Genomic DNA, 19632 nt, shown 5'->3' with positions numbered 1-19632 from the left:
CCAGGGCAGGGTTGCAGTCACCCTGAGGGACAGCCCTGAGGAGGGACACCTGAGCAGCGCAGCACCGACACCTCCCCAAACCCTTCTGCATCACCCAGCTTTCCCGTACCACCCTGACCCCCCGCCTCTCCCGACACAGCCACCACCTAAGGAGGCCCAGGCGCCATTGGCACAACCGTCCCAGAGGGGAAACAGGCTCCCCCAGCGTTTCACAGCCAGCCCACCCTGCACCCACAGCCCCCCCTGCACCCACAGCCCCCGGCTGAACGCGAGCCACAGGGTGCCGGAGCCTTGGGGCTCCCAGCTTTTTGCCCTGTTTCGTGGCAAAATGGCAGAACCAGGCAGGGAAGCAGCACCGAGGCGAAAGCCCCAACCAAAAGGGTCAACAGAGCTTCAAGACAACTTCCTTCCCCAGGGCGAGGATGTCAGCCATCTCGGGCAGAGGAACCCCAAAGCAGGGTTCAGCCATGCCCAGAGACGCCCTGGGGTGCCCCTGTGGCTGGGGACAGCGTGGGGCGGACAGCGTGGTGGCAGGACCTCCATGTGCTGCCTGGGGAAGATGCGGGCGATGCCGGAGCAGACAGGCAGCGGTGCTGGGGATGGTACCCAGAAAGCTCCACCTCTGCCGGTTGCTTAGCGACCGGCATCCCGCAGGATCCACCTCGCCCGCACGTCCCTGCCAGCAGCGCCAGCTCTGCCGCAACGGCTCTGGCAGCGGAGGTGAGCCCAGAAACCTTCACCTGGAATCCGCCAGCTTCTCCCTTCCCGCTGAAGCACCGGGGGCCTGGCTGTGCCGGGGACACGCTCTGCTGCGATCTGTCCCTGCGCCCCGTCGGTCCCCACGTCTCAGCCCCCAGCCTTGCCGCAGAGCCAAGGCCTACAGGAAAGGCAGCAAAGCTTTTAGATGAGACAGACATCCCACCCCAAGCCCAGCTGCTGCCTCCAGAAGCTGATAAATGCTAGACAGGGAAAGGAAAAGGACAAACGGAAACCACTTTACGTCATCTGAGCCCATCTCAAGCTGCCAGCCCAGCTGACCTGGAACGAGCATCACACAGCATCACACAACCCGTTCTCCTGAGGACACCGATGCATCTGAGCCCTCACCCTGTGCCCTGGTCAGCATCATCCTTCACAGCTTGGCTCCCTCCTAGCAAGTCCCCAAGCTGCAAAGGGCAAATCTTTGCTGAGAGGTGGCTCCATGACCCAACCTGGACACCTTCCTGTGCCACCTGCTCTGGGTGACCCTGCTCTGGCAGGGGGTTGGACTGGGTGATCTCCAGAGGTCCCTTCTGACCCTATGATTCTGTGAATCACAAGCCTCGGCATCGCTGTTGCTTCCCAAGTGATAGAGGCCAACCTACTTGGGAAAATCCCTCCCAACATCTGAAAATTCCTTCGCAGGGCAGAAAATGCCACAAGTTTATAAGGAAGAAAAGCAGCAGATTAGCAAGTGAAACAGAAGGAGCTAGAGGTCAAGGAAGAGAATTGCTCATGCAAATGTCTTTTTGGACACCACCTGCACTTCATGCTGCTGTTCATCTCACTTCGGAGTGAAGACAGATTAGCTGGAAAGAGGAGTGGGAAATCGGTATGTTAACCATGGAAAATCGAGACTGGAAAATAGACCTTCTGGGGCTTCCTGAAACTGTCCCCAGCACCGGTGTCTCTAGCAGAGGTCCGACCTCTCCTGGGTCAGAGCTAGAGAAGCAAACCAAGCTTTTCCTTCGGCTTGGCGCCTGAAAATCCGATTAATCGTCGATGCCGCAAGGAATCGATGTGACCGCAAGCACGTTGCCCCAAAGTCTCCTTAAAAAACCAAAAAGCTGAGGGGCTTCCACGAGCTTTCAGCCCTGCAGTAACAGCCTCCTTGCAGCTTGGCACTGGGTGCCAGCACCGCAGGAGCCAAAAGCCTGAGATACTTGGAGTTGGGTCTCCAGAGGCCGCCCTCCCAATGGTCCCCGTCTTCCCTCGCACCCCTGCCCAGGGTCACGATGGGTGGCACAGGAGAGGTGACCAGCCGGCCTTGCCCAGTGTCCCACAGCCAACCCACTCACCAGCATCCTCAAACACAAAGGTTTTTCAGGGGAGTGGAAAGGTCTGGTCCTGACACTACAATGGCGGTTTACTCCATTTGTGTTGTATTATTCTCAAACACAAAGCTCAAATTCTTTTTTTTTTTTTTTTTTTTTTCTTTCCAACTGGCAGTTGAAGTCTGATTCACCCCCAGGCGCAGGCGGGTCCCCACCGGTCGCAGGCAGCCGGGTGGATGCAGCTCCGCTCCCGCCGCCCGGGCTCACGGCTGCCCGCGCTGTGCCCGCAGACCCCCCGCAGGGAATCCAGCCCAGGTAGGACGCCGAGTTTGCCGCTTCATCGTAACCCTTCCCGTCCCTGGCACCGCTCCTCCGCTTCCACGCGACCAGACGCCAACCCTGCCAGAGGGGTGACGGGAATCAAGAGTCATTTAGGTGATGCACAGATAGAAACCTGAACAACAGCTGGACAAACCCATGCCAGGGTCCACATTGGCAGAGATGCCCAGAGACCCCCAGCTCCCACTGCACAACCGCTCCAGCCCCGTGTTCCCCCAGCCAGCACCCTCCAGGCCTCACCCCGGGGGGGGGGGGACACCCACCATGCCCAAGGACGAGGCAGACATTTTCTGCTAAGTCAATATTGCCGGTTTTCCCTAGCTCTCCCCCAATCCTTCCATTTTACCTCTTGGACAATCCTGAGCAGTTGTTTTTCTCGGCTGTTTAATCTCTCTCCAGCTCCCAGAGGATGTACGCTTAGCGCCTGCAGAAGCTCAGCCAGCTTTGATGTGTCTCAAATTCTACCCCCAGGCAGGTGACGGGTATTCAGGGAACTTGCACAATTAAATGACAACAGAAGGAAGGGCTGGAGGAGAAGTTTTTAAATAATAAAAAAAAAATAAAAATAAATGAATAAAGGAGGAAAGAAAGCAAACCTGAATGAAGCCTCTCCTCCCCACCGCACCCAAGGGCAGAGCCCCAAGGAGGGCAGAGCCCATGGTGGCCACCAGTGCCTCCTCCTCTCATGCCCGGAGAGGAAGGTCCCAATCCATGGCGCAGGCACCCTGGGCACAAAATCCTGCTCCCGGCACAGGAGGGTGCTGCGGCCAGCCTAAACCTGGGGAGCAGGGACCCCCACCGCCGCAGCCGAGCCCCACCATGGCACAGCCCAAGGGAGAAATTTGTCCCGAGGACCCGGCTGGCAGAGGCGGCGGCGCTCCCCGGCACACGGCTTGTGCCAAGCAGACCTGGGCACGGGCTGGCACGGCTCCTGCCCTCCCAGCTAAACTGGGGCAGCCTCAGCCAGGACTGGGGACACAAAGCCAGTGGTGGCTCTGGGCTCAGCCAGGTCCATCCCAGCCTGACCACTGTCCCACACAGCCCAGCCTGGCAGTTGGGGCTACTGGGCACGGAGCAGTGTCGCCACGTCTGCCAGGAGCATGAGGCTCCAGCGCTGTCACTACAGCACGAGGGGAACAAGACAGAGATGCCTCTTCTACCCAGCAGCCGTCCCCGATGGGTTCGCCGCTTCCCACCGTGGCCTCCGGAGGGTGGGCAGGACAGCTGTCCCACAGCCGGCAGGAAGGTGCGTGGGGGACCAGTACAGGGGAGCTGCCGGAGGTTGCCCAGGGCAGAAAGGGTGGTGGTGGAAGAGGTGTTGGATGGGTGACAGCCATGAGGGGACGCAGGCAGGGCTGTAGCCCTGGCAGAGCACCAACACGCTGCACCCACCCCCGGGCTGGCACGGCACCACGTGCCTCTGCTCAGCGGTCCCTGGTCACCCCTCAGGGACCTGAAGGTGGCCCATGATGCCATTCTATGGGATCAAGGCCCTTCTACAAGAGGTCTGGACTTCCCAAGAGACGGGGCTGCCCGTCTCAGTCACCAGGTGGACAAGCCCAGCGGCGGCAAGGCCACCGCCACCCCAGACAGCCTCTCACCCCCCCGCAGCATCACCCCACCAGGGTCAGCACAAGGGACCCACTTGCTCTGGAGTGCAGGCCCCTGATCAATGCCATTAGCACCCACGTTCTCCCAGCTCTCCCAGCCTGCCCCAGCTTCGGGACATCCATCCAGGGCACTGGTGTGGCCACTAGCCACCAGGAGGCACTGGTGTGGGGACTCCATGACCAATGCCTCTCGGGACAAGGCAGCACCCACACCGCTCAGCACTGCGTCCCCTGCGACAGCATCAGGGACAGCCACTGGGACTGTCCCTGGTGGCAGCGAGGGGTGGCACAGCGATCCGCCCGGCACGGCCGCAGCATCCACCACAATCTCCCCAGCGGCTGAACGTCTCCGTCTCCCCGGCAACCTGGGTACCGGCGCCTTCTTACTTGCAGCCCAGCGGTCTTGTGCAGCAAAAGCCACGCCGAATCCATAGCGGGATTACAGCAGCCCTCTCCTTCCCTCGCCCTCCTGCCCTTTCCGTTCAAAATTCATCATTAAAGCACAACCTTGCAGGGAGGAACACGAAGCACCGTGCCAGGGTAATGGAGAGCGGCAGCGCTCCCACTCACCCCGCCAAGCACCACCACCACCACCGTGGGGTTTACTGGGTACCTCTGGGCTGTCACAGCTGGGGGAAAGCGGGACCTGTGCAGCAGCCGCATGCGGAGTGACAGGCGCTGTCTCAATGCCGGCTGCCTCAAACGGCCTGAGCCATTACGCGCACATAGGGGCAGGACAAGCATCCCCCAGGTGACACCAGTGGAGGAGACCCAACCTCACCCTCCATCCGGCACGTTTGGTGGCCTCAGGGGCTCCGGAAGCTCCTCACCACAGCACAAAGCTCCCTCTGGTGCCCCACCAGCTTCTCCATCACCCTACCAAGTGTCCTGCCTTCTTTGCAGGTGGGGAAGGACGCAAACCAAGACCTGAGTCCCAGGGCAGCATACGGCTCCGGGAAGAACTGGCCCTTCCCAGAGGTCCCTGAGCAATGCCACCGCAGAGAAAACACCACGCTGGGGACCCTCTCAGCAGGCCGAGATGCTGTACGCAGAGGCGTGACAAGCCCCCAGCCCCCACGGAAGGAGCATCCCCTGGGGAGGCAGGCGAGCCCCAGCACCCGGACCCACGCTCGGGATGGGGCTGAGCCCCGCGGGCTGCAATGAGGGGAGCAGATCATGCCCCACAGAACCTGTTGGCCTCCCACCCAGCAGCTCTCAGCCCATGCTTTTGTAGCTGCTGAGGATGGGAAGCGACCCAAACCCTGTTTAACCCCTCAGCAAAGGGAGGAAAAGCCAAGAAAGGAAACTCAAAAGCCTCCGTCCCAGAATAAAGGAGAGAGAAGCAAGGGCTGTGGGGGAGCCAGGCTGGAAGAAGCCCAGAGAGGTGCCACCACCAGCACCCGTCTGTTGGAAGATGATGCCCCGGAGCATACCCACGCCGGGGCTGGGTGCTCTCCTGCACGTGGTCCAGCCTCCACATCCACCCTTGGGAGCAAGGCCTGCAGGTCCCCAGCCCGCACTGCGCCTGCTCAGGCACTGCCTACAGCTTTGCATCCCTTGGGTCCTGCTGTGCCAAAAAAGCTGCTGAAACACCAGTCCCGGGTGGTCAAGTCCTCCTCCGCAGGGATCTGAGAATGGACAAGCCCTTCCTTTCCACCCAGCCCCAGTGGGATCACCAGTTTAGCAAGGCAGCAGCAGTCCCAGCCCTTCACACCCTTGCCCAACACCAGCGGAGAGGGTGGTACGTCACCCGGGAACAGAGCTCTCCGCCGCGCCGAGACCTGCCAAGGACTTGGGCGAGCGCCATCGGAGCAGCGAAGCTGCATCTTCTGAGGAAAGCCCCATCTCCTGCCGCGTGTCAAAGGTGGGGCAAGATGCCAGCCCCAGCACGGCTCGCAGGCAGAGAAGCCTTCAACAACCAGGCAGAGGGGGGCAGAGGTGGGTGGGCATCCCAACACACCCCCCCTGCCCCCCCCCCAGCACGGGGGAAGCCCAGCTCCTAACCGACGTGATGCAGAAGAGGTTAAAAGTACCAGCCAAAGCGAGCGGGGGGTTTGGCCCGAAGCCAGCCTTTCCCAAGCGGAGTTTGAGGGAGCTGGCAGCTCTCGCCAGCCTCCGGGGCACGCATTGCCACATACCGCAAACCTGTTTGCTCAGCCCGGGCCAGAGCAGCTGGGATGGCACAGAGCAAGCTCCATTGACCAAGGCACGTCTCGCAGCGAGGACGGGCCCCAAATCAAGAGGAAAGTGCACGAGCAGCCCCGAGCCGGAGCAGGCGCAGCCTCCCCAGCACTGCAAACACCCGCTGCCAGCTCCCGCCAGGCTCCCGCCGCTGCACGGGGTGAAGGGCAGCGGGGAGAGACCAGCTTCATCCTCCTAACTGCTCCGGAACATAGACCGAGGCCGTTTCTCCAGCAAAAGGCGGTCCGTGCACCATCCTGGGCCAATTCTTATAATAAGGGGCTAATCCTGCCCAGGGTGCTGGCAGCGGGGGGGGGACAACACACCTCTGTGCTCATCTGCGCTTTGCAGCCACCACAAACCAGAGTTACGGGGCTAAACCATCCCAGAGCCTTATCCAGAGCTGGGGGCTCTGCTGGGGGGGGACAGGGCTGTCCTGCTGCAGGGATGGCCGTGCCACCAGCCCCTCTGCGCTTTTTTGGATGGGGAAGGGGTTGTCCAAGAGGGGCCGCGGCCAAACGGAGCAGTCAGCCCAGGCAGGGAGCGGGCTCTCCAGGGAGACCCCAGGACCACCCGCGCTGCAGCCGTCCCTCCCCTCCTACTCCGAGCCTCAGGCAGGGGCGGCAGCCGAGTGGAGCCCAGGGCTCTTCTGGTGCCGCAGAGGGATGGCGACGGAACCGAAGGCTGTGATGGCACCAACCAGTGCTCTCTGAACCCAGTCCACCCGGCTGCAGGGACGCCCTGTGGCTGGCCACTGCAGAGCACCTGCAAGGCACCTCAGATGCACGCCAGAAGCAGGCAGGGGCGTTGCAAACCACGTGGACCACCCATCATGGGGGTGATGGCGGAGAGCACCCCCTGCCCCCTGCTCCAGGTCACCCCCTGCCTCTGCGGCAATCACCACGCGGGGACAAAAGCAAGCGGAGGAAGGTAGAGACCGCAGGTTCAGCCGTCTCGCGACGGAATGGAGCAGCCAGGGGACAGCAGATGCCTTATGTGGAAGAAGAACAGAGGGCCAGACACCCTGGAAACCACAAGGCCAGCCTGTAAGCAGCGCGCTGGAAGGAGAGGAGCTTGAGTAGGTGAAGAGCCCCTAGAGCAAGGGGAGCCACCGAAGGGAGCCCAGCTCAGGCACATGCTCGGCCCTGCTTTCTCCCATCTTCTCTTTCCTTCCAACGGAAGGCCAAGCTCTCTGCCTACGGTCATCGTCCTCTGATCTACCGCCCCAGAAGAGCCTTGTTTGGGCTCTAAAGAAGTGGCTACAAATTGCCATTTCCCCCAAGGCAACGGTCACGTCTTGCACACCTCTTCCGCGGTGGAAGGAGGATGGGTGTAGTTCAGTTGGAAGGGACCTACAGCAATCACCTAGTCCAACTGATGGCTGACCACCTCCTTCGAGCAAGCTCCCAAGGAGACAGTCCTTTCCCTTCGTGCCTGCCTACCACATCCCAGCAGCAAGCCCTTCATGGCGTGCAGGAGGTAGGATGTCTCGTGAGCTGAGAGGGAGCTGTAGGAATATAGAGTAATGAGAAGTTTATCACCACGATTACTGTGCCGTGACGGGAGCGTCACCAACCCTTCCAGAAGCGGAGGGACAACTCCCTCAAGCACAAAGCGGCAGCCGGCCCGGGCTGTGCTGGCAAGGCCTCTCTTGCCCAGACTTGCCAGGGAGCTGGGACCCGCAGGGGACTGGCACAGGGCTCGTGAGGCTGCTCAGAGCACAAAGCCATAAGCAGTTCTGCCGGGCAAGTGCTTCCCCAAGTCCCCGGTGCTGGCTCATGAGACGCAACCGAAAGAGGGAAACATGAACCCAAAGACACCCAGATCTGGGCCGCTGACCACCAGCTGGACCTGAGACGCTGAGGCCACCAGCGAAAGCAAGGGGTTGTCTGGGTGCCAGGGTCCCGTGGAGGCGGTGTGTGTCCTCCTGCTCCCCAAGCCACCCCAGAGCAGGGAACCCCAACAGGGACTCACCCCCCAGTGCAGAGGCAGAGCTTCCCACCAGGAGACAAATGTTCCCATGTCAGCGGTGGCCAGCGCCCAGCGTCTCCAGTAGCCTTCCTCTCGCACAGCCCCGGAGCAGAAGCTCACAGACACCCTGCTCCGTGCCAGAGGGAAACCGAGGCACGCGGTGATGCGGGATCACATCGAATCATGGAATGGGCAGAGATGGAAGGGACCTTAAAGGCCATCTCGTTCCACCCCCCTGCCCTGGGCAGGGACACCTCCCACTAGACCAGGTTGCTCCAAGCCCCGTCCAACCTGGCCTTGAACCCCTGCAGGGATGGGGCAGCCACAGCTTCTCTGGGCAACCTGGGCCAGGGGCTCACCACCCTCACAGCAAAGAATTTCTTCCTCAGATCTAGTCTAAATCTCCTCTCTTTCAGTTTAAAGGCATGGCCCCTCGTCCTGTGGCTATCCCCCTGATCAGGAGTCCCTCCCCATCTCTCCTGGAGCCCCTTTAGGGACTGGAAGGGGCTCTAAGGTCTCCCCGGAGCCTTCTCTTCTCCAGGCTGAACCCCCCCAGCTCTCTCAGCCTGTCCTCACAGCAGAGGGGCTCCAGCCCTCCCAGCATCTTCATCGCACAACCCACCTCTGCCCCCACCAATTCCCAAACTGGTCTTCCAGCACCCAAACTCTTCAGCATACACAGACAGGACACGAAACCTTGTCATTCTCCTTTGCTTTCCCTAGAGAAATGCCCTGGACGTGGGTAGAGCTGGCATCTTGCTGGACCCACAAAGACACACACCCCCCGCCGGAGGGATGGTCTTGGAGCACCGCTGGTGAGAAACCGTTCATGAAAAGCGAGGAGCTGCCCCGTTGAGGGCCAGAGACACGTCTAGCCCCGAGGGGCACATCACTGCAGCCCATCACCGCCCTCGGCCCGGACGGGGATCTCCTGCCCGCATCCCGGGCACTGCCTGCCTCTGCACCCTTTGCCTCCCTGCGGGCAGGAGCCGAACCCCACCGGGAAGCAAGGATCCGCGGACGCAGTGAGCTCCTGTCTCCTGGGAAAGAGCCAAAACAGAGGGGTGCAGGCACGGAGCTTCTTGTCCCCAGTTTTCAGATGGTGACACCTTCCTCCCACTTTGGACGCAGAGCGAGGGAGCGTGGCCACGTTGCTCTGCCCAGGCTCACCCCGCGGCTCAGGGAGCGAAAGCAGAAGCGATTCCTCGTCCTCCCCGGCCACACACCATCTGCGGGACACGCGGGAGCAGCTCCCGACCGGTTTCGCAGGGACGGCACCGTACAAACCCGCTGCGCACCGGGGCCGTGGAGCGGAGCAGCCCGCCCCGCCGGAGGGACCCCAGGGGTCTCCCAGAAGGCCTGGACCACGAGCCCTCCGCTCTTCCAGGCATCCCAACAATTTAATGCTGCAGCTCAGACCCACCGCTGTCCCCTCCCGGCCTCCGCTCCCAACTGCCCAGTCGTGCCCGGACTCCGCGAGCCCGGGGACCTGCGCCCTGGACTCGGACCCACACCCGACAAAATCCGACGCTGGTTTGCAAACACACCACCTCCCTCAACTCCGCTGCACAAGAGAGAGCACGGAAAGTCAGCCATAAGCGTGACGTCCCGCTCCGTCAGCGGGCAAAGGCTTGGGCAGCCGGTAGGAGCCTTTCTGTTGCCCGACTCCTAACTAAACCACGAAAAAAAAAATCCCAACACATAAAGAACGCCAGAACAAGGCCAGCAGTTTCGTGGTTCGGTGGTAGCCGGCCAAATTTCCAGTCCCGCCAGGGGTTTCTGGCGGAGGAGCTCCGGGCTGAGCAACCCCTTCTGCGCTACAAAACCCACTCAGCCTGCCGTGGGATCTAGAAAGGAGAAGAAAAGCGTTCAGGATAAACTCACGCTGCTTCCAGGGGCTGTTCTCAGCGCTCTGCTCGGGCACAATTCAGAACCTGCAAAGAAGAAATCAGATTCGGTTAAAAAGAAGGAAAAAAAAAAAAACCCTTCCCAGAGATGATGGCAAGTGGAGGGAGGGACGTTAGCCGGGCTCCCCATCACAAGATGGTGCCCACACGGCTTGAGCGCCGCTTTCGGACTCCGTACGAAACTGCTTTGCTGGGGAACGTAAGCTCCGGATTACGTGAGATGCCGCTTGACTCTCAAAAAGACCGGCGTGAAACCAGCACCTTCTCGCGCAGTCAGCCCGCCCGCCCGCTGCCTGCGCTGCGTGCCAGCGCTGCTCGGTTGAGCGATAAAAAGCAAATATTTACTACGGGCAGTGCCGCAGAACCAACACACCTCCGAGAAGTGAAACAGATACCCCTCCTGGCTCGCGCCGCCGGGCGCTACCCAAGTTCTCCTTTCAGGGCCATCTGTGCCACCCCATTGTCACCCGTCCCTCCGGCTCCCCGGCGCGGTCCCTGCGGCAATGCCGAGGGCAACATCTGGTCAGCAGGACGTTTCCCCCCGGGTAACGACGCAGGTCAGTGATGCAGGACCCCCCAGGAGCCCCGCTCGCCCGTCCATGGAGTGACCAGCAGCTCCGGCGCACCCAGAGTTTTAACAGGAACAGCCCAAATCCTGCAACAGCATTTTCACGGCCGCTTTTTAGACGACAACGGCACCTGATGGGGGAGGGAAAACTGCCCAGCAGGTGCTACAGTTCCGTGAAGGAGGAAGCACAGTCCCACACAGCACGGCAAGGATACCTCCTGCTTTTCCAAGGGTTAATTTTCCATCGTCCCTTCAACAGGCAAGGATCATCCTCCCACAAGCGCAGCCACGGATTCAGCAAAAAACCTTGCGCTCCCCGCGGGGCAAACGCCAGCTGCGCGTGGCCCGGCACAGCCTGCCCTGAGCGACACCGATCCGCAGCCGCTTTCCCAACAGCTCGCTCGGGGCACAAAAGCTGCTCCGCTTTCCATTCGGACACAGTCCCCAGGCAACACGGTGACAGGCGGCGATTGATCCGTGGCTGCGTGGGGCTGCGGCCATTCCCTCCCGGGCAAGGACAGGACCCGCTGCTGTCCCCCAGGCAGAAAACCTGACGCAATAAGGCCGGGAGCTTCGTCACCTCCAAGGGAACAAAATCACCTTTGAGCGGGGAGAAATTGCACCCCCAAAATGATCTGCATGAGAGATGGGGAAAGAGGAGGGAGTTACGCCACCGCGTGCGTGGTCCCGGCCCAGCTCTCCGCCGCTGTCACCCAAGGGGAAGCACCAGCGGGATGCCATCGGGCGCGGGCGTGGGGCATGCTCTTGTACACCCCTGCCCACCAGGGACGGACTCCTTCGCAGCCACCATGTAGACTGGTTTTACTGGCTCCGCTGTCTCACCGAGTGGGGCTGGGATGCAACGGGGGGCATCCCTGTACCCGGCTGGCTGGCACCAGCGCCGGCTGCACCCGCAGGCACCGCGGGGTGTCACAGGGCCCGAACACCTCCACGTCACTGCCCAGTACAGGAGCTGAATGGGTGGCCCGGTCTCCCAGACCTGGAAACGGCATTTTCACCACCCACTTACGCAGAGCCCACGCTGCCCACGGACCCAGGGATGCCGCTGGTGTGTGGAGGCTACTGTCCCGTGCCATTACCTACGTTCCCAAACCCCTCCATCCCAGAGCCCGGGACAGCCTTCCCTCTCCTTCGCCTGCCTCCTCTTCTCCTGCAGATGCCGCTGCCCAGGGGCAAACGAGCCACAGGAGAGAAGGAGCCCCATCCGGAGGAGATGGCTCTGCCCTCTCCCATGGCAGGGCACACGGGTGCTCAACAGGCCAATGTGGGGAACGTTCTCCGATACCAGCAGCTCCTGCTCCCACCCGCAGACGGTCGTGCAAAGCTGAGGGGATCTGTGGGGCTTGCTCCCCTCTCCGGCGCAGCCTCCGTGGCCCTGCTCCTACTCTGCCGAGCCCAGTGCCTTTTGTGGGGGCCCTGCGCCGCTCCCAGGTTCAGATGCTCTGCTGTCTCCCATCCCAGCTCGAGGGCGAGACAAGGGACGCGCAGCGGAGACGGGCGGGCGGACACACAGCCCGGCGCGGGAGCAGCCAGCTCCCGATAGACCCCCAAGAAGGGGTATCACACCAGCAGCCCCAGCATCCAGGGCTGCACCGTGTTCCTGCTGCGAGGGAGGATGGGGGATGCTGTCACCAAAGGCAGGGCAGCGGCACTCGACGCTCCCCAACCTGCCTCTGTCAACGCTGCCAAACAAAGCCCCTGCGCTCTCCGTCGCACACCGACGGTCCCTCCTCACTGCTGCGTGAAGCAGCATTCACCAGGGCTGGCTGCACCGCGGCGGGCTCTGAGCTATAGACATTTTGGGATCTGAGCTACTGCATCAATTAGTATCGTATTAATGAAGCGTTCTGAGAATACAGGCAGAAGGAGCGAGACCCTCCCCCAACCCTGCTCGCTTCTGCCCGCAAACAAGCGGCTCCCCATAACGCTCCTGCTCGCAAAAATCCATGCTAGATTGCATCGCCGCCTCCTGCCACGCAGCTCTCCCCAGCGCCAGGCCGGCGCATAAACCATCTCAGCCACAGACAGTGCCCCGGGCTTGAAAACATCCCAGAGTGACCCACATTGTCACAACATCGTCAACACCATCATCCGGCCTGACCCTGACGGGGCGAGAGCGGATGCTGGCTGGGGAAGCAGGTGCTGGGACACTGAGGGCGGCCAGGCGAAGGCTTCGGTCCGTGCAAGGGGCAGATCCTGGCCGGCACCGCTGGCTGGCTCGGTCTCTCGATGGGGTTAGGAGGGAGCCACACGCTGAGCCCAGCTCACTCAAATCTGGGCCAGCACATTGCAAAAACGCTCACGCATCCAACAAAGGGCAAGGAAGGGGACAAGGATTTCTGCCGTTCCCTTCCCTGTCCCCCAGAGCAGGAACGGAAACAGGGCAGCAGCCCCGGGGCAGCTCCGCTGACCACGACGGGGAGAGGTCCAGCCGTGCACAGGTCCGCCCTGGGCTGGGATCACATCAGCCCTGCCGAGCTGAGAAGGAACAGCCCAACCCGCGCTCAGCAGGAGATGACCACGGACCACAGCACCACGGGCCTTGCAGGTTGCCCTGCTTCCACGCGCGGCACCGCGCCGGGGTGGGACTGGGCTCCAAAGCTCTTGCAGCAGCCCAGAAGCGACCGGGTGGGCTTACAGCAACAGCGGAACTTGCCGCCAAAATACAACGTGGCCAGCTGCGTTTTCTCTACCATCCTGGAGCACTCCCAACAGTCACCCTGAAGTCAGCTGCATTCCTTACCCTTATTCCGTATCACGCACGAGAACAAGGTGACCAGCAGGGATTTACTCATGCCATACTACCAGAAAGCGTTTTTTGATTCCCTGGAGAAGAGCCCCAGTGAATTCGCAGAGGCAAATAGCCCCCGCCTCACGTAGGCATGTGTACACCCAAAGCCAGATCGGACCGCGAAGCAAGTTTCTCTTGTTCTGGCCACTTCACTCGGCAGGACCTTCACCTACCGGGACTTGTAGCAAATCTCCTAAAGGGCGACACTGCTGCGAATTCAGGCGGGAAGTTTCCCCACCCCAAAGTTCGCCATCGATGCTGGCTTTGCCGCCTTGTCAAAAATTGCGCCCTCCCATCGCGAGCCGCAGCGCCCTTACCCCTCAACTCAGCACCGCCCTCCCACTTCGAGACCTTCGTCACGTCCCTCCCGTCACCGGCAAAGCGGGAGACCCAAAGCCGTGTCAGATGCCACACCATCCCACGCTCAGCAGGAGCTCCTGCCGGCAGAAACACTGCCAGATCGATAGCGCACCTAATTAGAACGTTTAATTGCTCCTCTCATACGCAGGGGCACTGCTTCCCCAATAGGATCATTAAGGAGAAAAGCCTGGAGGACCCCTCCCAGCCCGGAGCCCTTCGTGCGTGGCCACCTGGGCGACGGTCCCACGTGGACGGGCGGGAGGAGGAGGAGGATGCGCAGGAGGCCTGGTCCATCCCCTTCGCCTCGGCCGGGCCGGCGCGCGTGGCTTTCTGCTGGCGCTCACCCCAGCGAGCACCATTAGCTGATTACAAAGGGGAACGCTGTCATTTAAAAAAAAAACGCACAATCAGATTTCCCGGCCCTTCTGCCCATAACAAAATGTCTCGTGAAATGGCTCATTCTGTTCTCCCATAGAAACATGTTTCCCTTCAAAAGCCTGATACGAGGAAGGGGGGGGCGGGGAGGGTGGGAAAACAGAAAAGACAAAGCTAAAAATATCTTCTGAAAGATACCGTGACAGCAACAGATTCGCAGGAAAACGAGGTGGGAAGGGGGCTGCGGATGTGTTAAAATCCCGTTTAATCTCTCCCCAGCCCCCTAAAAAAAAAATCCACCGAAGGCAGAAACGATACCTCAACGTTTCCTTTGTGCGAGAGATGACTCCACCCTGTGTTTTCCTCTCCATCTGATGCTTGGGGAAGGATACCAGCACACATCCCCGCTGCCAGGCGGCGAGCGGGGCCCCGGCAGTGGGTTAGTAGGAGCAGAGGGAGGAAGGAGCCGGTGGGTGGAACCTGGCAGCGGGGCTGCGCTGTGAATCCTCATTCAGCGGCGCCTCAAACGCGGGATGCATTTTACACCAGCGCGGCACCTGGTCCTGGTTTCCGCCTCATCGCCCGATACCTCGCGAAGGAGCATCAGCCTTCGGGACCGAGACTCGGGGGCAGCAAAAGCCCAGCGAGATGGTCCAGTTACAGCTGGCGGGCAGAGGGCTGGTTCCGAAAGGGGGATGGAGCAGATCCTAAACTGCCACCACGTTTCGTCTCCACAAAGAGCCCAAGTGCCCGAGCAAAACTGCTGACCTGCTGGCAACCGCGGATCTGCAGTTTCAGCCTCATTTGTCTCGTGTTTTGAGCACAATAGGGTCAGCCCGGTCCCCTCTCCGCGCTGTGGTCACGCCGGACCCGGGGTGCTGCTCTCGGACGCTGCTGAGCCCCGGGGGGAGCTAGTATTGCCCTCCGGGGGGCGGGGAAGGGGGGGGGCAAAATCTGATCATCAGCAGAAGATGGAAAGAATTTTCTCTTCCCGAGCCTTATCATCCCGATTTTAAGGCTCTGTCTGCTACTCCCAGCCTCGCAGACAGCAACCCTGGCGGGGGGTGCACCAGCGTGCACACGGGCACGCACACGTTATAAACTGGGCACTGACTGGGACAAGCAGACAGGACGCGTTTGTACCCAATCACCCACCCAGGGCTCTGGGGTGACAGCCCCTTTCCACCCAGTCCCACAGCTCCTTGTCCGGTGCCGGGAGAGCAAACCCTGGCTCCCGGCCCAGCCGTACAAAAAAACCTCAGCCCATGGTACAGATGCCTCCGTGCGGCCCCAAAACGGTTCACCTCCTTGCAGCAAGGCAGGGCGGAAGGAGCAGCTCTCATCCCAGACAAGGGACATCCACCACTTCCACAGTGGAAGACGTGGTTGCCCAGATCTCCTCCTCTTCCCTTTAAGGCACACTTAGGTCCTGGATGACCCATAAGCTTCCACCCAAGGGCTGGGAGGATAAGAAAGATGGATCGGCAGCCGCAAGGAAATACGTCCCCATCAAAGACGGTCTCCTCCCACCACGCTTCCCATTCTCCTGTAATCCAGACAAGGTGACGTGCATGAGAACAACCGGTCCGCTCGGCAAGCTGCACCCCTGGGAGTAGCGATGCTCAACGCTATAGACCCAAATTGCACAGGGCAGGTGCTGGAAAGGAGCTCCCAAGGGAGACTGTCCTCCAGCTCCAACAAATACATACAACTCCTTCACGGCACGAGTGACAACACAAGCCAACAGCGAGCACAAGTCCAGGCTCAAACGCCAGCGTCCCCAGGCAGGAGGGGACAGCCGGGGCCACCCCTCCACCCATCACCACGGAACCTCACAGGCCTCCCCGCCGCAATCGCCCCGGCTGTGACAAATCCAAACCTGCTGACTCAGAGCCACCCGACTGCTCTAATGAGAACAATAAGCCACGCAGCCATCACTGTCACAGCCTCAGCGCAAGCACTTTTTTAGATGCCATATGAGAGTCACGTATTCGTAGCTGCACAACTCTTCCTGCATGGGAGCTTCCAGCAACTGGGGACTCGGGAACCTCCGCCGTTTCACGTTTCTTCTTTTGCATCTACGCTTAAAACAGAGCTACAGACTCGGCTCAGACCTCCAAGTGACAGGCACCGCATGAAAGTCTACTATAGAGCTAAACACAGGCCTTACAGACGCCCACGCTGATCTGCCGCAAAGCTTAAGCCCGTACTCAGCCCATCTCCTCGCACACGCTTGCTTCCCCATCGCTATCCCAGCTGTCACTCAGGCGCCGTAGCGCTGTGCCCGAGGCGGCAGGGAAATGTCCCCGGTCCATAGCCAAATAAAATTAAGGCAAAGGACACTCAAGCGATGACTGCGGGACTGAGCAGGAAACCTGGACCAAGCCCGGGAACAGCTGAGCCCACCCCCGCCCTTTAACCCACAGGCCGTTCTCTGCGACTTCCTCATTTAGAAATCCTAATTAGCTACGGGAAAGGTGTCAGGTTCGTTTTGTTTTTTTTTTTTTTTTTAGGGACAATATGAAAGGTCTGTCTGTCTCCGAAAACCTCCTCTAGTAACGCAGAAGTCATGAGCAGCGCTAGAGCAGGGAGGAGCGCGGGCAACGCAGAGCGACGCTGGAGTTCTACACGGGACGAGGGCTCGGTGCTGCCAGCGTGAAAGGTTATTCCGTAAATCGATGAGAGATCCAGCTCCTCGCCATGACCAAGGTCATCACCCACAGCTTAACCGGGAGCTCAACTGCCTGGGGGAAGACAATTGATTTTTAAGATTTTTCCCCATTCTGCACTGCGGTGACTCCTTCGGCTGACCCCGCCACCCCTCCTGGCTGCCCATAAGCCTCGTGCCAGAAGACACTTACCCTGGAAGGTTGTTGTGGTGGTGGCAACCACGGCAGCTGCCCAGGAAAGGGGGCCCAGCAAGCTCCGTGCCTGCACTGGGCAGGAAAGGTACCAAAACCTTCCCGTTCCACACACCAGGAGCACAGGCTGTCTTCTACACTCCTGCTTTTTGACCAGAAATACAACTCTGGCCTTCAAAACCCTTTTTTAGAAGCTTCCTCCGAACCAAAACACCTCCCCTGAGAGTTTTGGAAAGATGCCGATTTCTCAAAAAATCGGTAAAAATAAAAATTCTGGACAAGTTCTAGCTACAACACCAACGAGCAACCAAAACAGCGGGGGAAGAACACATCACCTGCAGCCTAAACACGGGCACCCGGAGCTGCATCACACCCGCCGAGAGCCCCCGCAGCCCAAGCCAGGGCTCCCCGTGCGCGGTGGCGCCTGGTTTAACGACTGCGTTATCGGCCGGAGTTGAGGCTAAAGCAATCAACACGGCACAAGGGTGGCGCAGAGAGGGGAGAGGTGAAAACCCCGCTCCCAGGTGGGGCCGCAGGCGGGGAGGCGGCTCGCAGCCCCCGAAGGGTGGGTTCGTCATGGTCCTTTGACACCAAACAGAGAGGTCACCCCTGCGTAAGGAGGGAACGCTTTGGGAGAAAGAGGGTGGTTGTGGACCAGACGCTGTAACAGCCAGGGTCTGGCACAGCTTCCAGAACATGCCCTGCACCTCCGCGCTCAGCAGAGAGAGGGGTCCTCATCGAGAGCACGGCTCTGAGCACCCTGGGGGGACCTCAGCACTGAGCACCCTGGGGGGACCTCCACAGACAGGCTCCATGCCTACCAATCCAGACTCTAAAAAAAAAAAAAACCAACAAAAAACAAAACCACCACACCATAATCAAAGAGTAATTCCCTTCTTGCAAGAATCGTCGCCCAAACCCAGCCTTCCTTCAGCTCCAAACTTGCTTGATGGCAACAAGGGCATGCAACTGAAGGCCACCAGAACAGCTCTCCAGGCTGCCGCAGCCGTGGTCAAAGGGACGTGGCACATGCCGAGTCCTCCAGCGGGTCGCAAAGGATGCAGAGATCTGCAAGGCGGACCCAAGGAGCAGACCTTGGCGACAACGTGCTTCCCCCATCTCAAGCCGTCTGGAAGCAAAAAATCCCTTTGGACAAGTCTGGCATGAGAAAGCTGGAGGGAAAGTGAGAGTTAAGTGCAGGAAGGAGACTGATGCATGGGCTGGTCTCTCTGGGGATGCTGAAGAAGCCACACCTCATCCACGGCATCGGAGAGGGGGCTGATCAGGAGTCACCTCACACACCATCTACAGCTGAATCAAACGCAGCTTTTCCATCGCCTGCTCCCGCAACACAGCGCGAATACTCCGCCACGCATACCCGGACCATTGTTTGTCCACAGAAGGGTCCCCACCATAACACGCCGAGGGCTGGGGATGCCAGAGGAAAACAATACCACCGCAGAAACAGGCAGAGGAATAGTGTTTTACATAGAGAAAAGGGCCACGCAGGTCCTCTAGTACACAATCTCCCGGGTAACCAGCCTATGGGGAAAATGCTGAGCTCAAGGATACCTCCAGAGCCCACCTCCTGCCATATGACGATACTCCAAAAATAACCACAGAAATATGCGAGGACCCATTCCAAGTTGTTCCTGGCTCTCTCCGCATTCTCCCTCTAATGTAAATCGTCTCCCTGAAATCACAGCCCGGCAGTTCAACGCTATTACGGCAACCCGCAGCCCGGGGCTACGGATCCCCGGGGCTGGCTCATCCCGCCGCAAGGCCGGGATCCCACCCGCGCTGATCTTTCCCCGCACTCCGCTTTGCTCTTTGGCGGCTGGGAAGCGCCGTGTGTCCCACCCCCCACCCCCAACATCGTGCCCGGCTGGACCCCCGCGGGGAGCCGCGCCCCGAGCTCAGCATCCCGGCGGGCCGCGGTGCGGGATGCGCTGCCTCCCTCCCTCCCTCCCGCGCTGCCGAGGAGGGGAGGCCCGCCTTGGAACAGCTTTCCCAGCGGCTGCCTGCAGCCCTGCCTGCCGCCTCCTCCTCCTCCTCCTCCTCCTCCTCCCTTGCAGGCAGCGCACCTGGGTCTGCCGCCGCCGCCCGACCCACCTCCCGGCCGCTCACCTCGGCTCAGCCCGCTCCGTTCCGCCGCCGCCGCCTCCCGGGCGCGGCCCCACGCCGCAGCGGCCGCCGCCTGCCCTGCCTGCCGCCTGCCCGCCGTGCGGGGCGGGCCGGGCCGGGCCGCTCCCCCTCCGCAGCGCCGCCGCCCCGCCCCCGCGGGAGCCGCCCCCGGGCCGAGCCGGGGGGTGCGGGGGCTCCGCGCCGCCGCCCAGGGCGGGGCAAGCGGCGGTTCGGCTCCGCTGCGGCCCTCGGATGATGCGGGGGGGGGGCGGGATACGGGGCTTTTTCCACGCTCGTCCCGCGTATCTCGCCCCGCGCCGCGGGGAGGGTCCCGCAGAGGCGTCGCGGAGCTCAGTCCCTGCGCCCCCGCTGCCAGCCCGGCCCAGCCCAGCCCCGCTCCCACGCAAAGACCCCGCAGCCCGAGTCCTGCCCCGCCGCGGGGAGCAGCCCGGCCTGCTCGGGGCTCTGCTTCTTCACGCGGGGGACACGCA

At 61.1% G+C, this 19632-nt stretch overlaps 1 protein-coding gene across 16 annotated transcripts in view; it reads right to left on the bottom strand.

Moving 5' to 3' along the window:
• The window catches only part of EPB41L1 (erythrocyte membrane protein band 4.1 like 1), a 70943-nt gene extending 51650 nt beyond the window's left edge, over positions 1–19293 (bottom strand). For 9 of the 16 annotated variants that reach the window (XM_063350392.1, XM_063350390.1, XM_063350399.1 and 6 more), the window contains exons 1-2: positions 19145–19293; positions 10019–10068 (exon numbers count right to left, since the gene is read on the bottom strand). The gene's annotated coding sequence lies outside the window, so the exon portion shown is untranslated. The remainder of the gene's footprint in view (positions 1–10018; positions 10069–19144) is intronic. The other 7 variants (XM_063350402.1, XM_063350403.1, XM_063350406.1 and 4 more) reach the window with 2 other exon arrangements.
• Between the last annotated feature and the right edge of the window lie 339 nt (positions 19294–19632).

Source organism: Chroicocephalus ridibundus, chromosome 12, assembly GCF_963924245.1.
Source record: "Chroicocephalus ridibundus chromosome 12, bChrRid1.1, whole genome shotgun sequence".
Classification (NCBI taxonomy): domain Eukaryota; kingdom Metazoa; phylum Chordata; class Aves; order Charadriiformes; family Laridae; genus Chroicocephalus; species Chroicocephalus ridibundus.
This window is presented reverse-complemented; position numbering and strand designations above follow the sequence as displayed.